The sequence below is a fragment of the Vicugna pacos genome, unplaced genomic scaffold (assembly GCF_048564905.1).
Source record: "Vicugna pacos unplaced genomic scaffold, VicPac4 scaffold_196, whole genome shotgun sequence".
Taxonomy (NCBI): Eukaryota; Metazoa; Chordata; class Mammalia; order Artiodactyla; family Camelidae; genus Vicugna; species Vicugna pacos.
Genome location: NW_027328875.1, coordinates 538483 through 544269, shown reverse-complemented (window position 1 = coordinate 544269; position 5787 = coordinate 538483). Strand labels below are relative to the sequence as shown.

Here is a 5787-nt window from a genome sequence, read left to right as displayed (position 1 = left end):
GAAACTGACCTGTGAACTCAGGTCTTTGGGCAACAGCAGTATCTCGAACTTACACAGCTTCCCGGACCAAACACCTAAGCCAAGCTCCACAGAGGGCGGCAGCCCCTCCATCACACTGATCCACCCACAGAACTCTGCCCGGTTACCTAGGATCCAACAGCCACAACAAGCCTCGCGGTACACACCAACATTCCACCTGGAATCCAACCGGTACCTGCCATCCCCAATGGCTGCTGCATCTTGTCAGTGTTGGGGGAGGGGCTGCATCCGACGAGAGGTGCCTAAGGTAAATGTGATTCTACCCACTAGCGTCCCATGGGCCTTTCTTCTTCCCTCTTTCCTTTTGCTCAGATCTGTATGCACAGTACCAATGGAGGGAAGTGGGTCCCTTTTTAGTTGATGGTTTCACACGTCTTTAAACTTTCTAACAGTTCACAGTACACAGAGACCCTCTAAAGGAGACTTATGTTCCTATGATATCCGTACACCCGGAATACATATGCGTCGCCTGATTTCTGCTGAAACACTCGCACTCTCAGGACATGGATCCATTTGTTTCATGGGGGCTGAAATTCCAAGAAATGAAACCAACCCCAATGTGCACTTTACTGTCTGTCTCTTTTGCTCTTAGTACACTTTGGCAGATCTACGTGCCTTTGTTATAGGCTTCTTACATTTCTTCTCTACGTAGCGTAGAATATGGCATTCCTTCATCCTGTCGGAAGACATACAAGTCTACATCACGGACTAGGAATCCATTTGATTCCAAATCGGCATTTGGGTTAGGTCACGATATGCTCTTATGAATCAATATTTACGAATATGAATGCACGCCTCTGATTTGCGAAGACAAGTGTGCTGAGTACATGCAAGCCGCGATACTGGGTCGATGCGTGCTGAATGATCCTTGACATCACCTTGAGTATTTTCTTTTGAATAATCATGATTCCCTTGGTAGATGTCAGCCAACCGTACCCTTTTGGTGCTTGTTTGTTGGTTTGATTCTTTGTTGGTCTGCTTCTTGCTTGTTTTGCAAACACGTCAGGCCATGCAGCTCTCCTTTCGCTTCAAACAGAGAGTCCAATAAGCTGATTCACTTAAGAGAGTGCTTCCAATCACCTATGATTTCCTGCTTCCCTCTCCCATCTTTAGGGTTTTGATGTCCTCCTTGCCTTCTTCTTGTTTCTTCTTTGCCACTCATGCTCTTCTTGCATTTCCAATAATGGTTTTCTTCCTTCCATTTCATCTTGCTGCTTTTCTATTCGGGGGAGTATTCTCAACCTTCCTTTTAGAAGAAGTTTTGAACTGCTGAATTCTTTTAAGATTTGCCGGTCTGTGGAATTCTCTAGCTCTGCCGTTATTAGAAACGGTGGTCATGGGGCATAGGCTACCCTAGGTGGCAGCATTTGGCCATTCAGGATATGGTCTGTGTCCTGGCACTCCTCCCTGTCCTGCAATATTGCTGCCGAGATATCAGCTGAAACCCCTCTGGAGGTTCCCTTGTGACTATGTTGTTTCCTCCAGGTGCATTTTAAATCACTGGGATATTCGTGAACTTTGTTGATTTGAATCATACAGCTGCTGGTAGGTCTATTGGGATTCCACCTCCTTTGGATGCTGTGTAATCCCTGAATTCGCATAGATGATTCTTTCTTGGCTTTCAGCACGTTTCAGTCTGATTTTTCTACAGATACATTTTCAGACAGTTTTTGTTTCTTTATCTCTTGCTTTTCCATCTGGGACTCTTATGAACTCTAGTCTTTCATGCCCTGTCTTAACCCAGGATTCAACAGCAATGTTTCATTGGTTTGCACTTGCTTTCCTATGTCTGCTTCTGACCGAGGGATTTCTGTTCCCCTGTCTTCACAGTCATTCACGCGTCCCTCTGCATTATCTAGTCTGCTAAGGGCTGAATTTTGGCCCTGATATGATCACATCCATTGAGTTTTCTGATTTTTTTGGCTCGTCTTTAGACTTTCTCTTCCCCTTTTCTGATATTCTGCCTTTTGTGATTCTGAGACAATGTTGTTCTTCAGGGTTTTCCAGACCTCCAATTTCAACACTTGGTCTGGATAGCGTTTTGCAGTCTAGTTGTTGGAAAGCTTATCTTCTGGGCCTTCAATATCTTTGGAACTGAAAATGGTACTTCCTGTTTCTTTTACTGTACTTCTTCATCTCTACTGGTCAGGTAATATCAGGTATCTAATGTAGACTTCTAGGGCTTTGTTAAGTGAAAATTTTAGACTCTTGTCTCTACGCAATTCCATGGGATTTCTGTGAGGACAACTTCTCCTAGACATTGATGCCATATTCTGTTCCTGTGTGTGTTGTCTGGTATATCTCCAATTGCTGGTGTTGCATTTGTTGTGATGAACATCCCATACTATTTCGATTAGCATAACTTCATTTCGGTTACGCATATCTCACAATTCTGAAAGTGCGCAGGACACTTCCTCTTGTGGAAATGAGGCTTCTAAAGGTTCTCAGCTCTGCATTCTGCTCTATGTCATTTTGGAGTGTTTAAAAAAAAGCAAACTGAGAGTGCGCTTGTGCTTTGTAGTGCCACGGGAATGTCCCAATGAAAGCAGTTCTTCCCAGAGCTTCTCTGTCTACTGAAACACCAGTGGAAGCTCATCCATGGATGTCACACATCAGGGCCTGCTGGAATGATCCCGCAGACCTACCTTGGTGTCCTCGGTGCCGTACCGTGCCGGTGCCATCCAAAATGTAGCATCCGCTTTTGGGAGATAGTGCTGAAGGAAATGCTTCCTCTTCTCACGCTGTGGACTTGGACCACTCTTCCTTGTCCTCTCATCCTTGTGGCACGGGTGCACGAAGGCAACCACAGAGCTGTTGCGCATCCTGTGCCTCAAACCAAACCATAATCCCAGCCCAGGTTATGAATGTAGCAGATCCTAAGGCTTTTCATTCTGATTTCAAACCCAAGGCCCCCTGGATCCCTCAGACCAGATGCACGATAGCTCTGATTCAGCCCCACACGTGCTCTATTGGCAAGATGCCCAATTGGTCCCTGGTCCTGCAGATGCACTGGGTGTGGCCATGGGACATATCGGTAATCTCAACCGCGCGACCAGTGTGGTTGCTTTGTCATTGGTACACAGTTCGGTTTGCTCTCTTGATTCGACCCACCACATCCCACAACGCACTCCAGATCCCTGAGACTCAGCGTGTGCCATCATCCGTAGCCCTATCCCTCACTGACCGTTGCCTCTGCTACCTCAAATTTGGCAGCTCGGATCTTGGTCTCAGAATCAACTGTGGGGATATTTTGCGCTGGATTCTTTGAGTTCTGTCAGCCAAGCATCTGCTGTGCACTCTTGTAAATCTCAGCACATCACCTTCAATCCCATGTCTCCTGTCCGCTTGAGAGTGTGCGTCCAAGGTAAACAGAGTTTCACCCTTGTTGCTCCATCACCAGGGGTCAGACCCTGCACTGGTTTCCATTCCCTGCTTTGCCTTCTCCTGCTTCCAGGTGTCCTGAGGCCTCATCCTGTCTTTGGAAGTAACAGGCCTCTCTTCGGCAAGTGTCCTGTGCCAAGGGCTGGGTGAGTGGATGTTTCCATTGCTCTGTACCTGGGAGCGAGTGAGTGCAGGTTGCACTTCTTCTCTGCCAACTGGGCATCGATGAATCAACACTATCCAGATACATTTCACAGAAATGTGATATTTGCTTAGCTCTTTGTTTCTATACAGCCTTGGTGGGAGGGATTGTCCGAAGACACCTGTTTTGACAGTGTGTTGATATCTCATTTGCAGTCTTTAAGAAGTTTAACAGAATTCATTTACATGTTTTGGGAGTATACGAAAATGAAGTTATTTTTTGAAACACACTGTATCGACCTAGAAGCCAGACTTGTCAATTTTGGTAACATTTTGTCAGCTCTACGGAAAACCTAGACAGAAAGAATGCAAACTTCCAGTCCAAACTGTTAAAGGGGTCATGTCAGCTCTTTACGGTTGAAGCCTCCGAAACCAACAGGAACCATGAAATAACTATTGGAAACATGAAATAACCCCCAACCTTGGATACACTTGTGCATGTGGTGCCCTTTACTCCCAGTGACACCTACTGGCCAATGTTGGCATTTCAAGGGGTAACATCCCTCTCTAGGAAAATACAAGAGGAAACAAACCAAATATATACATTTAGGTTTGAATCCAAAAGCACCTAGAGGCATTATAGCTAGGACAACCCTGCTGCAGTTATGCTAGTCTATTGAGAACCAGGTGTTCTTCTATCAGTGATGAGAACGATTCATCATCCGATCATGTTGGGTAAAGCCATTTAACGCAACCAAGTCTGCACCCCCATGATATAGTGCCCCCGGGGGCTTGACTCAATTGAAAGACGATCCACAGAAGCTGTGTCTTTAATGTCACTGGCGACTTTGACAGTACAGTTCACTTTCTGACATGTACTATTTACCTATACTGTCTTGAAAAACTGAGGCCTAATACAGATTCAAGTTCAGTCAAAGATTCCCCTGACTTACCACACTCCCTTCACCCCAGGGAAGACATAAACACAACATTGGCTGAATCTAGTGGAAGGCCATCGTTTCTAGGTGTGAGCTAAGTATTCAATTCCTATCGATTTCAGCCGAGACTATTTGACCTTGAAGGAGTTCACTGTTGTTCACAGAGTGTGAAGCTGGAGGAAGTCTGATTCTAGGAGGGGCTTGCTCTTCTCGTAATGGCTTCATTGCAGCTCAGGTACTGATCCTTCAAAATGGATGCCTGAGTGGAGGGGAGGGAAGGGCAAGTGCTTGCTAGCTAGGCCCAAACCTGGGAAAAGGCTTACCTGGGCTTGGTGAATTCTGGTCTGAATGGCTTGGGAATGCCCCTTGGGACGTGTGGATTCTCACGACCTCTTCCAAGAACAGGAGCGTTTTGATCATCTCTGCCATCTCTTCTCTTGCAGATGTCAGGGACCTTGGACCCGTTCTTGGAGAAGAGAATTGAGGAACTTCCTCAAGTCCACGTTGGCACTCCGTATGTTTCTGCCAGTATCAGCGAGGATCAATAGGTCTCATGAATGTCTTTTGAGCCTGGTATCCTCTACAGCTGTCTCCACGCCAGTATTCTCCATTGTAGCAGAACATCTCTCATCCATGTGTTCGCATCTCTCCTCAATCCGTGCAGCCAGCTTTTCACCCAGCTTCTCTTCGTGTCTCCCCTAAAGTCGACTTCACCAGGACTGGGCAAGTCTGAAAGTACCTCGGAGCCTCACCAGTAAGCTGATGACAGGCAGATCTTCCACTGTCTGCTCTGAAAGGTTCTGGAAACTGACCTGTGAACTCAGGTCTTTGGGCAGCAGCAGTATCTCGAACTTACACAGCTTCCCGGACCAAACACCTAAGCCAAGCTCCACAGAGGGCGGCAGCCCCTCCATCACACTGATCCACCCACAGAACTCTGCCCGGTTACCTAGGATCCAACAGCCACAACAAGCCTCGCGGTACACACCAACATTCCACCTGGAATCCAACCGGTACCTGCCATCCCCAATGGCTGCTGCATCTTGTCAGTGTTGGGGGAGGGGCTGCATCCGACGAGAGGTGCCTAAGGTAAATGTGATTCTACCCACTAGCGTCCCATGGGCCTTTCTTCTTCCCTCTTTCCTTTTGCTCAGATCTGTATGCACAGTACCAATGGAGGGAAGTGGGTCCCTTTTTAGTTGATGGTTTCACACGTCTTTAAACTTTCTAACAGTTCACAGTACACAGAGACCCTCTAAAGGAGACTTATGTTCCTATGATATCCGTA

At 46.7% G+C, this 5787-nt stretch overlaps 1 long non-coding RNA gene across 1 annotated transcript; it reads left to right on the top strand.

Moving 5' to 3' along the window:
• The first annotated feature begins 214 nt into the window (after window positions 1–214).
• LOC140695356 (uncharacterized) lies at window positions 215–5166 on the top strand. Its single transcript, XR_012071080.1, has 5 exons — window positions 215–286; window positions 3253–3403; window positions 3494–3566; window positions 4664–4734; window positions 4943–5166. It is a non-coding gene; the product is annotated as an uncharacterized lncRNA (long non-coding RNA).
• The last annotated feature ends 621 nt before the right edge of the window (window positions 5167–5787 follow it).